The sequence below is a fragment of the Garra rufa genome, chromosome 13 (assembly GCF_049309525.1).
Source record: "Garra rufa chromosome 13, GarRuf1.0, whole genome shotgun sequence".
Taxonomy (NCBI): domain Eukaryota; kingdom Metazoa; phylum Chordata; class Actinopteri; order Cypriniformes; family Cyprinidae; genus Garra; species Garra rufa.
In genome coordinates this window covers 43,055,668-43,074,193 of record NC_133373.1, presented here as the reverse complement: position 1 = coordinate 43,074,193, position 18,526 = coordinate 43,055,668, and positions in this window count along the sequence as shown.

Here is an 18,526-nt window from a genome sequence, read left to right as displayed (position 1 = left end):
TAAATATATTGTAGTAGCCTAAACTTTTGTACAGCGCTTTGCAACGATTCGTATTGTGAAAAGCGCTATACAAATAAACTTGAATTGAATTGAATTGAAAAGATGGCCTGTGGCCCAAGCGTTCTATCAAAAGATGGCCTGTGGCCCATGCGTTCTATCAAAGATGGCCTGTGGGCCACGTGTTCTATCAAAGGACGGCCCTGTTTCACGTCGCAATCAAGGATACCAGGAGCATATGTTCATTTTCACGATAGATATAAATGATATTAAAAAAAATAAAATAAAAATAAAAATAAAAAACAGCTAATGGTTCATTTAAGATGGCACTCATCTAAATCTAATTTTGTTTCTCTTCTTCTCCATCTAAGCCAGGTACCCCAGGATTCACGACCATTTAGGTAATTTAAAACCGTACTTTGGGGGTGGGCCCCGTTCCGGTGGATCCTTAAGTCCACCTATCTTTGGGGGTGAGCGGCGCCTTCGTCTTCAGGCGGGACTCGCTGTTTCCGTACCTTCTGAACGCGAGTTACGAACGGGGCCTACGCCAAAGAACCAGATTGCTTGCTGAGCTTCTACATAAATGTAATCGGTATAGTATAAATTCTCCCGAGTCTTTCTGGTAGAAATGAAGCTAGCGCAAGTTCTGCCAGGAAGACTCAATCGGTCGCGTCACTAATTACCTCCTCATCTCCCAATCATATAATTTACTGTAGCTTTAAAGGGTAGCGCTTACCATGTCTGAGTTCGCAGATGCTGTCGCTCCAGCACCTCCATCCTCCCCACCTCCACCAAGATGGAATCTTCCTCCAACTCCTCTACTCCACTAAGCTGGGTCATCCCTCTATTTACCACATCACTATCAATCAGGCTATCCCCTCCTTCATGAAGACTCAGATTGTCGTTCCTCAATCCAAACCATCACCAGTTGGCCCCTTCCTGACTCTGCGGGGGGTGAGCGGCGCCCCCGCCTTCGTCTTCAGGCTGGACTCGCTGTTTCCATACCCTCTGAACGCGAGTTACGAACGGGGCCTACGCCAAAGAACCAGATTGCTTGCTGAGCTTCTACATAAACGTAATCGGTGTAGTATAAATTCTCTCGAGTCTTTCTGGTAGAACTAGAAACAGAAGGGGAAAAACACTGGGAAAACAGAAAATACAAGACTAAAACCTGACAGTATGAGCAGGGATGTGCACAGACATTTTGAGGGGCAGGGGCTCAAGTGAAATAAAGGGCACTTCTCATAATTATGTATTTTTTTTATTTTTTTTTAAACAAAAAAAAACAAAAACAAATATATATATATATATATATATATAAAAACGCAACACTGACTTCCTTTAAAAAAAAATAATTTAAAAAGTTAATTTTATCTTCCTCAAACTCATGCAATGGTTTAATTTTCAAAAGATGTCTACAAAATTATCAGTTCACACAGAAACCATGGTCTCCTTAGTATTCACTAGGTTTATAGAGCAGCAAAGGAAACCATTCCACAATGTGCATGTTTTGAAAACATTTTCTATGCTACTAGTTTAACTTTATTAACTTAATAAAATCTCTGAAAGTCTTACTTGATTGTTTGAATTAAACTTACCAAAATAATTGAGAAAAAAATCAATAAAAGCCAATGTCATGTTGTTTGGGAAGCAAACTGACAAGACAGGTAAGTGAAAACGTAATGAGGTTTATTTAGTTTCAGCAAAGCAATGTAGATGATGGCGTGCAGAACCAGGTAAGTGAACTGTCCAGAGGTTTGATGTAGAATGGATGTTGGACGGATGGCTGAAGTAGTGCTTTTCCCTCTTTGCAGGAACGAAGATCGGAGGATGTCGAAGGAAGGACTGGATGCAGACTTATGGCACACACACACACACTGGAGGCGGTGATCGGCTGGCGAGACAGACTAGACTGGGAATAGACGACAAGACAGGTAAGTAGTCACAGGTAAGTATTCAGAGTAAACTCAAGAACTTGGTTGGAGTCCTGAGTGAGTCCGCTTTCGGATTAACGAGCCCGGACAATGGTGACTGTGTGTGATGTGCTTATATGGTTGCCGTGATGATTGCGTGCAGGTGTGACTGATTAGTATTCAGGTGAACGTGATCTTTGAGTGAGTGAGGTGGAAGAACCTGGCCAATCCGTGACACATGTATGTATTTGTGGTTGTATGGAATACTATTTAATAAAGGTTTAGAGGAAATTAAAAAAAAGTTAAATTACTCATAAATAAAAAGTTAATTTATAAATATTGTTATTTTTAATGTTTAATGTTAACTTATTTCTCCTCAGTTTTATTGATTAATGTACCAGATGCAGTTACTCAGATTTACTACATTTTTTTAGAGTGTATCTATCCTCCATCTGTTTGCATCTGTAGATTTCTTTTAAATTCACCAATTTATGCTATGATATATGCTTATTACTAACTTATTTTATTACATGATGGCTTGGTTGAATTCCAATGTAGAATGCGGTCTGTTATTTCTTGATAAAAGACCGCTGTGCGGAGTATAACAGACCATTGCCATGAAAAACAGAGCGTTGCTATGGACTCACAGGATTCTAACCGTAGAGACGGAGTTTACTATTTTCTTTAGCGGAAGCAATACAATCGGGCTTAAATCAATAAACTCCCTTTTAATGGTCAAAATAATTATTTATTTGGTAGGTAGCCATGTAATAAGCGGGATAATGTATAGTGATTATCCCTTACACATTAGCTAGTCTAGTAGCTCATGAGGCATGCATGCTAGCAAAACACAGGTTAACTATATATTTGTCTTTGGCTAATCAGCAGTAAATTCAAGCCTTATTCGAGGCACTGGTAATTTCATTTCATTTCATTTCATTTATTTAGATCTCCATTAGCTGTTAAAAACAGCTAGTTTTCCTGGAGTCTATACAAACATGCTGCTACAATACATTCACATAATTTTCCAATGATCACACTAATAAAGTATAAAACAAATACACAAAAACAACCCAGCAACAAAACAAACAGAAACAAACAGAAACAAACACCGACCTAGTTTATAATCACATTATTTCCATAATAAATCTGCAAACTCTATAGATTCCATTGACAGTTGTTTATAAAAAATAATATACAGTATAAATCATAAGATGATTAATGTTCAGAAAGCTGTTCTGCGATCAAGTACCTTTTTAAAAGAGCTTTAAATTGATATTTTCTGTTTTCCGTAATAATGCACCCAGGTAATGTATTCCATGTGAACATAGATCTGTACATAACGGTTTTCTTTGCATTATTTGTTTTTACTTTAGGTAATATGAACCTTCCCTCCGTAGCATGTCTGGTTTCATAGTTATGCTCATCAGAACTAAAACATAATGTTTGATATAGTACTCTGGGTAATTTAGTAGTAGTAATATTCCTTATTAAGTTGAGCAATGATGCAGTGAATCTTTCTTTTGCTTTTAACCAGGATAGACGACAATGCATCCAGTTGACACTAGTTCTGTACGAGCATTTCAGTACACATCTAGCTGCTTTATTTTGAACCGTTTGCAGCGCCTTTATATGTGACTGCACAGCACATGACCAGACCTCTGAACAATAATCTAACTGTGAAAGCACAATTGTTTTAATAACATTTTCAACCACACTGAAAGGCAGCATGTGAGAACATCTTCTAACAACTGCGAGACCTCTACCCATCTTGCTGACCACTCTAGCAATATGTGTTGACCATGACAGTTTATCATCAACTATTATGCCAAGAAGTTTGGCCTCTTTTACCTGTTCAACCAACACATCTTGCACTTGCAAATTTAATTTAGGTTCATCAAGCAGCATACTATGGGTTCAGAAAACAATGCACTTTGTCTTGGCAACATTTAGAACTAATTTATTATTTGTTATCCATTCAACTATTGAATTAAGATCCTCTTTCAAGACTTTTCCAAGTTCCACTATTGAAGTTTGCGATGAATAAATTGTAGAATCATCAGCATACATAGATACTTTTGTATTTTTAGTGACTAACGGCAAGTCATTTGTAAATATAGAATACAAAAGTGGGCCCAGGCAACTTCCCTGTGGAACACCACACAAAACAGGTTTTTATTCTGAAAAACTTCCATTAAAAAACACGGTTTGTCTTCTATTTTTTAAGTATCTCTGCAGCCAACATACTGCATTTGGACTAAAACCATAGCATCGCATTTTTTGTAATAAAAAATTGTGATCAATAATATCAAAAGCTGAACTGAAATCTAATAACACCGCACCTACAAACTTTTTATTATCACTAAGCCAATCATTTGTCATTTGAGTCATGGCAGTTGTTGTAGAATGTCCAGCTCTGTATGCATGTTGATAATCTGTGTTTAAATCATTAACTGTAAAATATTTTTTAATTTGCTCATATGCAACTCTCTCCATTATTTTGCTCAGAGTGGGCAGCAAGCTTATGGGTCGACTATTACAGCCACTAAAAGGTAGATTAGCCTGTTTAGATAATGGTACAATTTTTGCTGATTTCCAAGCCTGTGGATATATACCTTTTTCTAAACTTAAATTTAGCAAGTGATTGAGTGATGAAGCGAGCGCCGCAGGGTGCGGGAATTATGGTCCGAGACGCGGTGTCTCGTTTCCTCAGGGAACTAGGGTTACATACGTAACCTGAGACGTTCCCTTCCGGGAACTCGAGCCGCGTCATGGAACACTATGGGGAACGAGACTACCAACGCCCCCATAATTTCCAAACCCTGCGCAGTGTCTGCTCAACCAGGGTGGAAAAGTTGTGTCTGGTGGTTCTTGCCAGAGCACAGGAAGAGCCCTTGTCTAGCATTTTGCGGACAAGAAGGCCCTGTAATCCTCGGCCCTCGGGCACACGAGGAATGGTAGTCAACCTCTGTCTGGTCGCCAGCCAGAGCGAGAGGTACTCCTCGGCCCTCAGGCGCACGAGGAGTCTTAGTCCTTTGTCTGGGAGTAGCCAGAACAAGAGGGACCGCAATAACCATTGTCTAGTATTCCACGGACAAGATGGTATAAGTAGTCCTCGGCCCTCAGGCCCACGAGGACAGTGCACTCGACCTCAAGAGTGCTCCTCGGCCTTCAGGCTCACGAGGAGAAGGTAGTCCTTTGTCTGGGGTTCCGCCAGAACAAGAGGGACTCAAGAGCTCGGCCTGGTACTCCCGCCAGGACACGAGGGGAATAAGCCATTGTCTAGCATTCCGCGGACAAGAGGGCACTGTAATCCTCGGCCCTCGGGCACACGAGGAAGACAGTAATAGGCCTCTGCCTGGTAGCCAGCCAGCGCAGGAGGCACTCCTCTGCCCTCGGGCGCACGAGGAGTCTTAGTCCTTTGTCTGGGAGAAAGCCAGAACAAGAGGGACCGAAATATACTCGGTCTGGTAGCCTTGCCAGAACACGAGGGGAATAAGCCATTGTCTAGTATTTCACGGACAAGAGGGCGATATGATCCTCGGCCCTTAGGCACACGAGGATAGAGTTCTCGACCTTTGCCTGTCATTTGATCAGTGCAGAGGGAGAAATAGTCCTCAGCCCAGAGTGTTCCTCGGCCCTCAGGCACTCGAGGAGTCTTAGTCCTTTGTCTGGGAAGAGCCAGAACAAGAGGGACCGAATAAGCCATTGTCTAGTATTCCACGGACAAGAGGGCTGTATGATCCTCAGCCCTCAGGCACACGAGGACAGTAGTGGACCTCTGTCTGGTCACCAGCCAGAGCAAGAGGTACTCCTCGGCCCTCAGGCGCACGAGGAGTCTTAGGCCCAATCCCAATTCTATTTTCTACCCCTTCGCCTACCCCTCGCCCCTTCCCCTTGTCCCTTGAAACAAAGTGTAAAGGGGAAGGGCTAAAATATTTCCCCTAAGAAATGGGACACCACTACAACACTGTGATACGTCATCATACGTTGTCGCTAGTTCCTAATGTTACGTCAGAGGACATGCGCAGATGTTTATCACTCATTCCAAGATGTCAAAATGTTGTCATGTTGCAAAAAGTACAAATGTACGGTGTACGCACCGTTCATTCACATGTGGCCGTAAGCAAAACAAACAACGCATTATCACATGCGCGGCAAATTGCTAATCAGTGTAGTGGTGCCTGGAGAAGTATATATGCTTCATTTGTGAATTTCGTTTTCAACTTTCTATTTGAACGCGTTCGTTTTCTGGATCCTTGGACTAAAATGTTTACAGGGGTTCACTGGTTTAAGAAATTTCTGATCGTAAAAATCAGCTTCTTTTTATTTGTAAGGTATCGTTTTTATTATTATGTACTGATTTAAATTACTGGTGCGGTAGACGTATCGGGCGCAGGTGCATTAGGCGCAATCATCAAATACATTTCAAAGCAAGCCGGCTCCACGGTCCTGACTGCATCATCACTGCCTTTATTGGGTGTTTTGAGCGAATATTTACATTTATTCACATGACTGGATGTGGTGGACTGCCATGATTTTGGCGAATGCAGGACAATGAATAATGCGCATCAGAGGGGATTTAAAAAGTGGAAGTGTGTATACACCGTATACGTTACCTGCGTACACCATCCACTACACCACCGTTGCAAATTGCCGTGCCACTGGTCTTTCATGTTTCTAACATGCAGTCAAGTGTATATGACATAAAAATATATTTTGTAATATCGTGCAATCAGTGCTATCTGCTAGCAAACTTTAGCGATTTTTTTGCAAACGTTTATTTACAAAACAACACCATAAACACAAACACAAGATTGAAGGTAATATACATATAATGAAACATTGTCATGAAAATATGTATTAAAGGCAAAAATTACTTATATTTACGAGTCTGCTTGCTCGAGTGAGCAGCCATGTTGGAAATTTCTCTTAGCCCTTCGTTTGAAGTGAGGTCCTGAAAAATCTTCGTTTGGAGGGCTATCTGGCCCTTCCCCTTACCCCTACCCCTCCAACCAAAAGAGAAATGAGACACCCCTACCCCTTCACGTGAACGCGCCAAACGGAGGGGTAGGGCTAAGTGTAGGGGTAAGGGGTAGAATTGGGATTGAGCCTTAGTCCTTTGTCTGGGAAGAGCCAGAACAAGAGGGACCGAATAAGCCATTGTCTAGTATTCCACGGACAAGAGGGCTGTATGATCCTCGGCCCTCAGGCACACGAGGACAGTAGTGGACCTCTGCCTGGTCGCCAGCCAGTGCGAGAGGTACTCCTCGGCCCTCGGGCACACGAGGAGTCTTAGTCCTTCGTCTGGTTTCCTGCCAGACCATGAAGGAAACAGCGTCTAGAATACTTACCTGCTAAGACACTGCGGTAACTCGGCCTGGTACTCCTGCCAGGACACGAGGGGAATAAGCCATTGTCTAGTATTCCACGGACAAGAGGGCTGTAAGATCCTCGGCCCTCAGGCACACGAGGACAGTAGTGGACCTCTGCCTGGTCGCCAGCCAGTGCGAGAGGTACTCCTCGGCCCTCGGGCACACGAGGAGTCTTAGTTTTTTGTCTGGGGTTACGCCAGAACAAGAGGGACTGGATAAACTCGGCCTGGTACTCCCGCCAGGACGCGAGGGGAATAAGCCATTGTCTAGTATTCCACGGACAAGAGGGCTATATGATCCTCGGCCCTCAGGCACACGAGGATAGGGTTCTCAACCGCTGCCTGCCATATGACCAGCGCAGAGGGAGAAATGCTCCTCGGCCCTCAGGCACTCGAGGAGAAAGTAGGTGAAAAGACTTCTCTTCTTTCTCGATAGAAAGAATGCGCCTTGAGAAGTCTCCTCCTGGCTAGGGAGGGGGCTGAATTTCTGGGCTTAGCCTTTGCTAAGGCGAGAGGACAAAGGAGCCAGGAGTGGCTCTGAGGTCGAGTTCATAGAATCTGACGTAATGTCAGAGGCGAGGACCAACCCGCAGCACTGCAGATGTCCTGGCTAGGGACACCTGCCATCAGAGCTTTTTAGAGGCAGACAGCCTCAGGAGGAGTGAGTCTTGACTTCCCATGGAGCTGGGAGACCAGAGGACTTGAAAGTAGTAGAAAATGGCATCTGTGATCCATCTACTGATAGCTCTGTTCATGCCACATGCCTTCAGGGTGGAGTGAGCTGGTTTTGTGGACAGGTGAGTTTGCGGGGACTCTAGTACTGTACCAACGGGCAGTAACTTGGTCTAGATGGTGTTCGTGACACCATGAAGCAAACAGGTTCCACTTAGGCCATAAAGTTTCCTCGTAGAGGAAGCTCTGGATTGGAGCAGGGTCTCAACAACCTCGGTTGAGAGACCAGATTCTATGAGTTGCGCCCCCCCCAGGGGCCATACCCATAACTTCCACCTCTCCATGTGGGGGTGGCAGATCGCGCCCCCAGCCTGAGAGAGGAGGTCCGAGAACCATACTCGGACCGGCCAGTACGGGGCTAGAAGTAACAGCCGTACCGATACCGGCGTGCTCTTTCCAGAACTCCTGGGCGCAGAGCGATCGGGGGAAGTGCGCACGGACGAAGCCTTGGCCACGTCTGTACTATGGCGTCCAGTCCGAGCGGAACTGGAGGCACTAAGGAGAACCAGAGGGAACATTGTGATATCTCTCGAGTCGCAAGAGGTCCAACTGAGTCTGGATAAGAATTCTCCATGCTTCATTACTTCCTGATGAAGCCTTGATTTCCCGACCGTGGAGGAAAACGTATGACCAAGAGGACTCTACCCACTAACATTTTGGAGTGGGTTAGCCCTGCGGACGGTGAGACTGCAGAGACTCCAGTACTGTACCAATCGGGTAGTGAACTGGGACAAACTGGTGCTGGTACACCATGCAGCAGACCACTTCCTCTTAAGGTCATAGGGTTTCCTCATAGGGGGAGCTCTGGAGTGAAGGATGGTCTCAGCAACCTTGGTTGAGAGACTGGCCTCTAAGAGATGTGCCCCGTCATTCATTGGTTGTAGACATGATTCAGAGTGCTGCCCGCCAATGGCGTTCCCCATAGCATTCCATGACGCGGCGTCTCGTTCCCGGAAGGGAACAATGGACTTTCCTGCAGGACAATCATCCTAAAGTATACGTTCAAATCTACTTAAGCTTGGTTTAGGAATCAGTCATAGAATGTTTTTAAGTGGCCTGTTCAGTTTCCAGATTTAATTCTCATTGAAAATACATGGTTGAATTTGAAGCAAGCAGTGGCAAAGTAAAAACCAAAGATTATCAGTGATCTGAAAGCTTTTTCAGGGGAGGAATGGCCCAAGATTGCAGCAGAAAGGTGACAGAAGCATCTAAGCACTTCCAGGCAGTGTTTATTGGTGGTTTTAAAGAATAAAAGATTCTACACCAAATTTACTTTCAGGGGTTGAATAATTTTGAACATGAATGTTTAGAGCCAATTTGATTTTTTTGTCATTATTCATCAACTTACGTTCTCAGAATTACTCAAATGTGTATTAATAAACTTTCTTTAATAGTTTACTCATGCCTTTGTTGAATTGTTTTCACAAAATGTTGTTCTCTGCAGCAAAATGTCTTGCAGGTCAAGGGGGTTGAATAATTTTGATTGCAACTGTACATAACAGAAACAACAATATCAGAAAAGGTAACACATTGATACGTGTACGTTTCTATATAACTGTATGTGGGACTGTATGTCTGAATAAGGAGAGTTTATCTCCCTGCATTCCTGTAGGATGTAAAGAGTCTTATCTTGATGGTGGGAGGATGAGTTGGATAGAAACCAGAGGTCTGGCTCATAGGTGTTAATCGCAGATCGGGGGAGAAGTTATTTAAGGAATATAACTAGTTATTTCATGTCTGATGGGCTCCATGCACTACATGACTTTGAACAGTGAGAGTTGTCACCTTTGAGAGTCACGCTGTCATTAAAAGTGAGAAATGAAAGCTTTAGCGTAAAGTTCTACCAGGATGACTCTAATTCATGATTATCTCGACAACCAATAGCAGCTTGACGCCTTGAATAAAAGACCAAAACTTACTCTTCCATCCTGCTGCCCCTAGGTGTCGTACCTGAAGTTCCGTTTGGTCGATTCCTCTAGCAGCTCAAGATGTCTCAAAAGCCGCTCGTTGATTTTGCAATCTCCGACGACTCTGACGAAGACACCGTTCCTCCTTCGCCCGCCTCCCTGCGCCGGAGTACGCACATTCTAACCCGGGAATCTCCCTGGGTCCAGTGGCCTCCCGAGAAAATCGTGGCCACCTTACTGGATTCCGGCATCCCCGTCAGCAGTGACTTGACCCACGATGACCTCATCCTCCTTGCTTCCAACGCGCTGGGTAGCTTCCCGGCTTCATCATCCGATGCGTCCGAGGCGATCATGGCACCTCCAGCCCAGCCCTTACAAACTGGACGAAAACGCTCGGCTAAATCCTCCTCTCCTCTTCAGCACAAAAAGCCGAGGACCTCCGGACCAACCCAACCTCCTCCGGCAAGCCCGGATTTGGGCAGTGCAAACGCGCAACTTTCAAAGGCTTTACTCCAGCTCACCGAAACCGTCAAAAGTTTTGAAACTCGTCTGGGCTTCTTCGAGTCAGCCTTTGCTTCGCGCGCACCCGGACCATATATTCCCTTGACGTCTCCCGCCTCCGTCTCAGTCTCCCCTTCAGTCCTTGATCCTATTTCCTCTGATGCACTCTCCACTTTTCTGCCACGTCAACTTTTGCTCCATCTCCAGTTCAAACTCCGTTACAAAACGCCGCTACGTCACTTCCTCCTGCAGCGTTCAATCTCTCAACGGCTCTAACGGCCCAGGTTTTCGGTAGGCCATTCGTTCCACCCGCTGCTGCCTCAGTGTCTCCCAAAATGAGATCTGACATCATCTCAGGTAAAGACATTAACCTGGCTGCACTGCTGTTACCATCACCCGCGATTGACAGGCAGATGGTTGACTGTGGCGACGTGGCAGTCCTACTTAAAACTTCAGATCCCAGGCTACAACGAAACCTGCCTTTTACCGAATTCATCATTGCTTTTGGAATTTACAGAGATATTCTCTGTCAAGTTTTCCCCAATCGCAGAGAGGAATTAGACCTTTATCTAGCCATGATGGCAGATTTTAATCTAAGATATGGCGGAACCTTATTTTACGAGTATCACAAGTCTTTTTCAGCAAAAGCTGCTTCTTTTGTTACCTTATTCAATTCAAGACTGGACTGGTCCATTACTGACTCTGACTTGCTTATTCGCCATTTCGGAGGCCAAAAAATTCTGACTTGCGCCGTTTGTAGCTCCCATGGTCACTCCGCTTCTCTCTGCCCTAAAGTTCATGCTTGCCGTGCTCCGGCCGCCCTCCATGGTGCTGATCCTGCAAACCCCGCGCACGACGTAAAAGGCCGTCCAATTATCGAATTCAATGGCATACCTCTGTGCAATAACTTTAATGAATCTGTTTGTTCATATTCTAAATGTAAATTCTCTCACATCTGCAGCTTCTGCAAGGACACCCCCCCCCCCCACACAAAATCCGTCTGCTCTCGACGTTACAGACCAGCCACAAGAGGGAAAGCACCTCAGAAAAAATTCTGAGCGGTCACCCCTCAACTCCCCTGAATATTGCAAACCTTTCTGGCTACCTTTCCTCGCACCCCGATTCCCTTTTTGTTGATAACTTAATTACAGGGCTCTCTCAAGGGTTTCGGGTCGGCGTTCTATCTCCTCTTGTCACCTCTTATGTTGCAAAAAATTTGCAGTCTGCCCTGGTTGAGCCTGACGTAGTTTCAGGTCTGATTGCTAAAGAATTAAATAAAGGCTATATCACCGGCCCTTTCAGTTATCCTCCTTTCTCTCCGTTTCGCGTTAACTCCATCGGCTTGGCTACTCGTAAATACTCTGGGAAAAAACGTCTAATCTTTGACATGTCCTCGCCTCACTCCACTGATTATGCTAGCGTCAACGAATGCATTCCATCTGAACCGTTGCATTCCATTCGCTGTATTATGCCTCGGTCGACGACGCAATTCAGCTAATCAAGTTAGCCGGTCACGGCGCTTGGTTGGCCAAAGCGGATATCACCGACGCTTTTAAAATAGTGCCTATTCACCCGGCAGATTGGCCTCTCTTCGGAGTTAAATGGGAATCAAAATTCTATTTCGCCGTTAGACTCACCTTTGGCTGCAGGAGCAGCCCCCAAATTTTTAATCGTTTGTCTGAAGCACTGTGTTGGATCTTGTTGAATATCTGCAAGCTGCCTTTTGTGTTACATTTGCTCGACGATTTTCTGTTACTCGACTTTCCTTCTTCTGAAAGCTTCGTGCTCGATAAGTCTTTTGCGACATAGTCGTTTCTTTGTCAGAAGAAAAAACAATCGGTCCCGTTACACGTCTCGAATTTCTCGGCATAATTCTGGACACTATTAAGATGCAAGCTTCTCTTCCACACGAAAAACTTGTCCGAATCAGGTCCGTTATGGAATCGTTCCTCACGTCTCGCTTAACTTCCAAACGTGACATGCTTTCTCTTCTCGGCCATCTCAACTTTGCAATGCGAATCATTCCTCAAGGTCGTTCCTTCATATCTCGCCTGCTGTATTTGGCTCATTCAGTTGCAAATTTAAACGACTCGCTTCTCCTAGATGACGGTTGTTTTTCAGACCTTAGGTTTTGGTCTCATCTTCTAAACCAGCGGTTCTCAATTCCAGTCCTCGCGCCCCCCCGCTCTGCATATTTTGCATGTCTCGCTTAGTTAACACACCTGATTCAGATAACGAGCTCATTAGAAGTGAGGTCCGTGCAGGATGTGTTCCGATTGACATTGCCTGCACAGTGTTCATTGCTCCCTGCTCCCTAAGCGGGGGAAATCTGTTTACTATACTTCGAAACATTCATTCACATATTTACGCTACGCCACCGCATGTAGCGTCTTCACACACAGATGAAACTTACTAGAGAAGTGTGACATAAGTGCATCTGTAAATAAATGCATTTTAAATTTACGTCTCGCACGCTATAATGACCTTCAAATGGAACACATACGCTCGCTTCGAACTAATGAATAATGGCGGAATATCCCGTGATGTCCACTTCGAAGGGCAGTAACGTTGGAATAGAACAAACGTCGGAAGCGATACATGAAACACCCAAATGTGCAGAGCGGGGGGGCGCGAGGACTGGAATTGAGAACCGCTGTTCTAAACAACTGGAATGGCATTTCCTTTTTCTATAATGACGTTTCCGAATCATCCAACGCTCTAGAACTATATACCGACGCAGCTCCGTCTATTGGTTTTGGGGGATTCTTCCAAGGGCAGTGGTTCGCAGAAAAGTGGCCTCACGATTTTGTCGATTTCATTCAAAATTCCACCTCGTCCTCTCTCTATGAAATCTACCCTATCGCGGTTGCTAGCGTTCTTTGGGGCTCAGCTTGGTCACGGAAACGTATTTCCCTGTTTTGCGACAACGAAGCCACTGTCCACATCATCAACAAAGGTCGTTCGCATTGCCCGGCTACCATGTCTATTTTAAGACGGTTAACTTGGAAATCCGTGATGCACAATTTTATCATCAAAGCCGAACACATTCCAGGTCATTTTAATGACTTAGCTGACGCTCTCTCTCGCTCTCGTTTGCAGGTATTCCGACGTCTTTGCCCAGCGGCCAACAAGGATCCGACGCCGTGCCCCACGCTGCAACAAATTCTCTTGAATTAAACAGGCCTATGGATTTTAACAACCTTTAAATTCTGCCAAATCGTACATCGCCAAAGGCGTAGCACCGTCAACTCTCAAAGCATACAACTCGGCTTGGTCCTGGTTCATGATGTTTTGCTTCACCTATCAAATTCTGTTATTTCCCATTTTAATTTCGACCGTGTGTGCTTTCCTCACATACTCTTTTGAATCACGCCGACTTAATATTTCAACTATACGTAAAATTCTAGCTGGCGTTCAATTCCACGCAAGGTACAATAACCCTAATTGCCCCAGCTTATTTTCGTCCCCTTCCATTCGATTACTTCTCAAGGGTATGTCAAAATCCGCGTTCAAAGTTAAAGATAAACGTCAGCCTATCACACTCCGCATACTTCAGACCTTAGTCTCAAAACTTCGTAACGGCTTATTTGACAACTATTCCAACGCTCTGCTCGAAGCTATGTTTTTGACGGCATTCTTTGGTTTCTTGCGCATTGGTGAGTTTACTTCTGATAGTAATCGTTTCGATCCAACAAAAGATTTATAATTTCAAGATTTACTAGTGGTGGGCCGTTATCGGCGTTAACGTGCTGCGTTAACGTGAGACTCTTATCGGGCGATAAAAAAAATATCGCCGTTAATCTATTCTCAAAGTTGGGTTGGGAGCTGGGTCTAAACTACGCAAGATATGATGACTTTCACCTTGATATTTGAGCGCGGATGACGTATACCTAGTGGAATTGCACTGTAGGGGGCGAGAACGAGTCTTCAACTTCTGTGAAATTACCACATCAAATGAGACGTGCAAACATGGATGCAGTTATGAAGCCGCTTCAGGGCAGGTGCGTTGCTAGACCCTTTTTACTGGGGCACGTGCTCCAGTGAAAATCTGCTGTGCCCCAGTAAAATCTCAAGTTGAGTTATAATTTACTTTGATAATCCCGCAATAAAGACATTAAACTATATGCAACAACTGAATTGACGCTTCTGAAAGCAACGCACTTTAATGGAAGACTATGCACGCAGATAGGCTATCCATGCCCATACACAGACGCGCACGTCGTGCAGCCTTTTGCACAGAAGTACTTGGTTACACAAGTTTGTATAGGTAATTATGTTGTAAATGCAATTGTCAAGCAGTTTGTGATGCATTTTGGAAACAGGAGATGAGTGCCTGGTCTAATGCGCCACCTGGCCCGTTCTCGAAGACTTACTTTTAGTCATTATTTGGGTAGCACACATATTCTGAAAATGCCTTCAGCCGAATTCAAATTAGCCATTTTAATCTAGATTAATTCCAAAATTTAATCTAGATTAATCTAGATTAAAAAAATTAATCTATGCCCACCCCTAAGATTTACATTTTTCACCTAATTACTTTTCACTGTTGCTTAAACACTCAAAATCAGATTCCTACGGGTCTGGTGTCACAATTTCAATTTCAAAAATAAATAAATCTCTATGCCCTTTCGCTTCTATGCTCAACTTTCTCAAAATACGGCCGCGCACTTCTGGTATCTCACCTCTTTTCATTCTCTTAAGTGGGTTTCCCATGACAAAACGGTGGTTTAGAATTCATCTGTCAACCACCTTGACAGCCGCTGGTCTTTCACCCGATCTTTATACTAGCCACTCTTTCTGCATCGGCGCTGCCACTACCGCAGCTGAACGTGGGGTTCCAGAGTCTACCATCAAACAGCTCGAAAGATGGTCTTCTTCGGCATACGAAACGTATATCAGATCAGACTTTCATAAGGTCCTAGATGCACAGCAGTCTCTCACATCATAAAGGTATGTGAAATTCGCTAGCTACTGGTGGTGGTTTTACGTTGAATTCTTTTATGTTACTTATCGTGGTTAAAGTTACCAAAAGTCAATCATGCTTTTACTTATCGTCGTGTCATAGCCTACAACCAATATGACGTCATTGTATTTTCTTTTATTATACTAACTTTCGTAATATTATAGACTAAGCCTAGACTATAATCAGCAACCTAACGTCAGCGGCAATAATGGCTCGAAGCCTGCCGCTCATTTATGTTAATATCTTTACTAATTTATTCGACCTAGCGTGGTCCTTACTCAAGCCTGCGCAGCTTAAACGGCCAGTCGTAAATTAATTATTATTAGCTTTTATTATCAATAACATCACTCTTACAATATGTCATTGGATTATTTTATTATCCACTATAGGCCTTCAATACCGAGGCTCGGAGCCCGTCCCGGCTTTCACTTATTGCCTATCGCGGCTCGCTTATTTTCTCAAGACCTAACGTGGTCTGTCACATTAAGCCAATCGAGGCTTTACGGCCAGTCGTGGCTTTAAAAGTTCGGAACCTACCGTGGTTTACCGTGGCTATATTATAAATTTGCTCGAACGACCAGTCGTGGCTTAACTGTGAGAGCCTACCGTGGCTTCAGCTAGCAAAGTCAATCGTGCCTATATTACTTTTACTAAGAACAACTATAACATTACTAATATTATTATCAATATTGTTTTAATGAATCAGATCTCTAAAATTAAGCCAATCGTGGCTTTTACCTATCGCGGATTGTCTTCCTTCCTTTTGACCTAACGTGGTCTTTTTAAAGACATCCCTGCAAAGCCTATCGTGGCTATTATTAGGAGCCAACCGTGGCTTCTTAAATTAACTAACACTGCTTCCCCTTTTACGCAATCGTAACCCTTCTATTATCACTCGTACTTCTGGCTAATTTTTTCTTTTTTTGGGGGGCGGGGGGGGGGGCGGAGGGGGGGCCAGGTTTCACATTGAGTAGGTAGAAATATGAAAGATAAAAAAAAACTGTTTTCATTGTGTTTGTTTGATTCCTATTCAAGACACTTTGATAAGAATGACTACATATTGTTAATTGCACTTTTTATTTGACAGAAGAAGGAATATCAGGGCTCGAAATTGCGACCATTTTGGTGGCATATGCTCCCAAAATTTAATCTGCGCGACCTCTAAATATATTTGGGAGCATTTGTGCGAGTGCGAGAAATTGTTGTGGTGCGACTTGTTTTCATTTCTTTACAAAACTTTCGCTAGCCTAACTATTGCACAGACTGCTGTGAGCTGATGCAGTGACAGCCTCGCCGTTCTCTCTCCAATATTACATAACCAATTAAACGTAATCTTTTAATTCTTATCTTAAATTCAAATTTGAGATATTAGCCGTCAATCACTCCGCTGAAACCGAACGTTTTATTGCTCTCTCTCTCTCTCTCTCTCTCTCTCTCTCTCTCAACCTCCGTTTTCTGCATTGCAATTAAGGGTGTGTGATGTGACTTGATTGTGATTTTTGATTGTGGAAGGTGGTTCTTCAATGTTCAATCCAGTTCTGGGCACAGGCTCGCCATCTCCATCCGGAGAGAATCCAGGAAATCCATCCAGAGTTTTCTTAACCAGGTAATACTAGCCTGCACAACAATAATAGTATTATTGTTTACAGCTAAATAAATGTCTGTTATCCTATCTCTTCTCAATGGCTATAGCTTTGTTTATCTTTTCTCATATTACCATATTACAATTATACAGTAATATTTTACATGCATGTTTTTAACAAATATCCTTTGTAATACATGAAATAGTTTTTAATCCATGTAAAACAACAAATGAATGTATCTTTTTATCCCTTTTTTAATTATTCAACCATAACATTATGATCAAATATTTTTAACCAATTTGCATATTCATTTTTAAATGAATTTTAACTTTTTGTAAATCATGAAATGAGTTACACTAATGAATTCAAATATTCTCCTTCAAAATCAACATTTCTATCAGTAACACCCTATCTGTGCTACTGAGTTTAGCATTACAGAAAAATTACACTTTCATATAAATAAACCATCAAAATGTACATTCAACTTCAAAATAATAATAACATTGGACCAAAAATAGTACGAAAATAATTAAAAGTGCTTCTCATTTTTGTTATGAACTAAAATAGAATTTGGTAGAACCCATGTTTTAACCTAGCCTGGCTATCACCAGACCACGTTATGACTTCGTCATGATTCGTGGTCTGGGAACCACATGTTCATTTTCTCGTATTTGAGGCGTGGTTTACGAATGTCCAGAGCCGTTTATTGGGCGATACGAATGTCTATCAAATGCGCCTGTGCGTAGCTCATAGCCAATCGTTTCAATTATACCAGATGACGTATGTAGAGCGAACGCAAAAAGTTGCTCTTTTTTCAAAATAAACTTGCATTCTAATGTCATTTGTCGCGCCGCTCGCGTCCAGTGTAGACCATGGTGTAGACACGAAAGATAACTTTGCGTCTGCTGCCATACTGGATCCTTCGGTGAGTCGCATAGAAGGCGTCATCGTCTTGCTGCTCCCTCCCCGTTCTGTGATTGGTTCCCTATCTTAGGTGAAAATTAGGTCCATGGTTTCCAGACTGACTAGAAGCGTGAATAAAATCGCGCTGCGCAAGGCAGTATGGGGACACCCAGGCTAGTTTTAACCAAAAATAGCTTTTACATTGCTTTCAAAAAAAAAAAAAAACAGCACTTGCGATTAGCGTTAGCATCGTGCTTACATCAGCATACACTAACATGGCTTACCAAGATGAGGTATCGTGAGGAGCCAGCAAGGGTACAACAACATAGCCTCTCAGCTCGTGCTCCTTCCACAAACGACCCAAAAGTTTTTTATCGGACCTCTACAACCTGTCTCGCTCATTCCCAGAGTGAAAAAGGCCGAAAACTAGTGAGTGATCCTGTCTGCAGATTGGGAGGCGGGACTAATACCATTTTTAACAAATCAAAAGGTCATTATCACCCAATTTAACCGTGAAAACAGGAAAATAAAGTTTGAGCTAAGGAATCACACTTTCTCTTTTCAAAATAAATGTTTTTCAAAATAAAAGTACATAAATATAAATACAACAAAAAGGAGAGAAAATGATCCATTTTCTCTACTGGGTTACAATA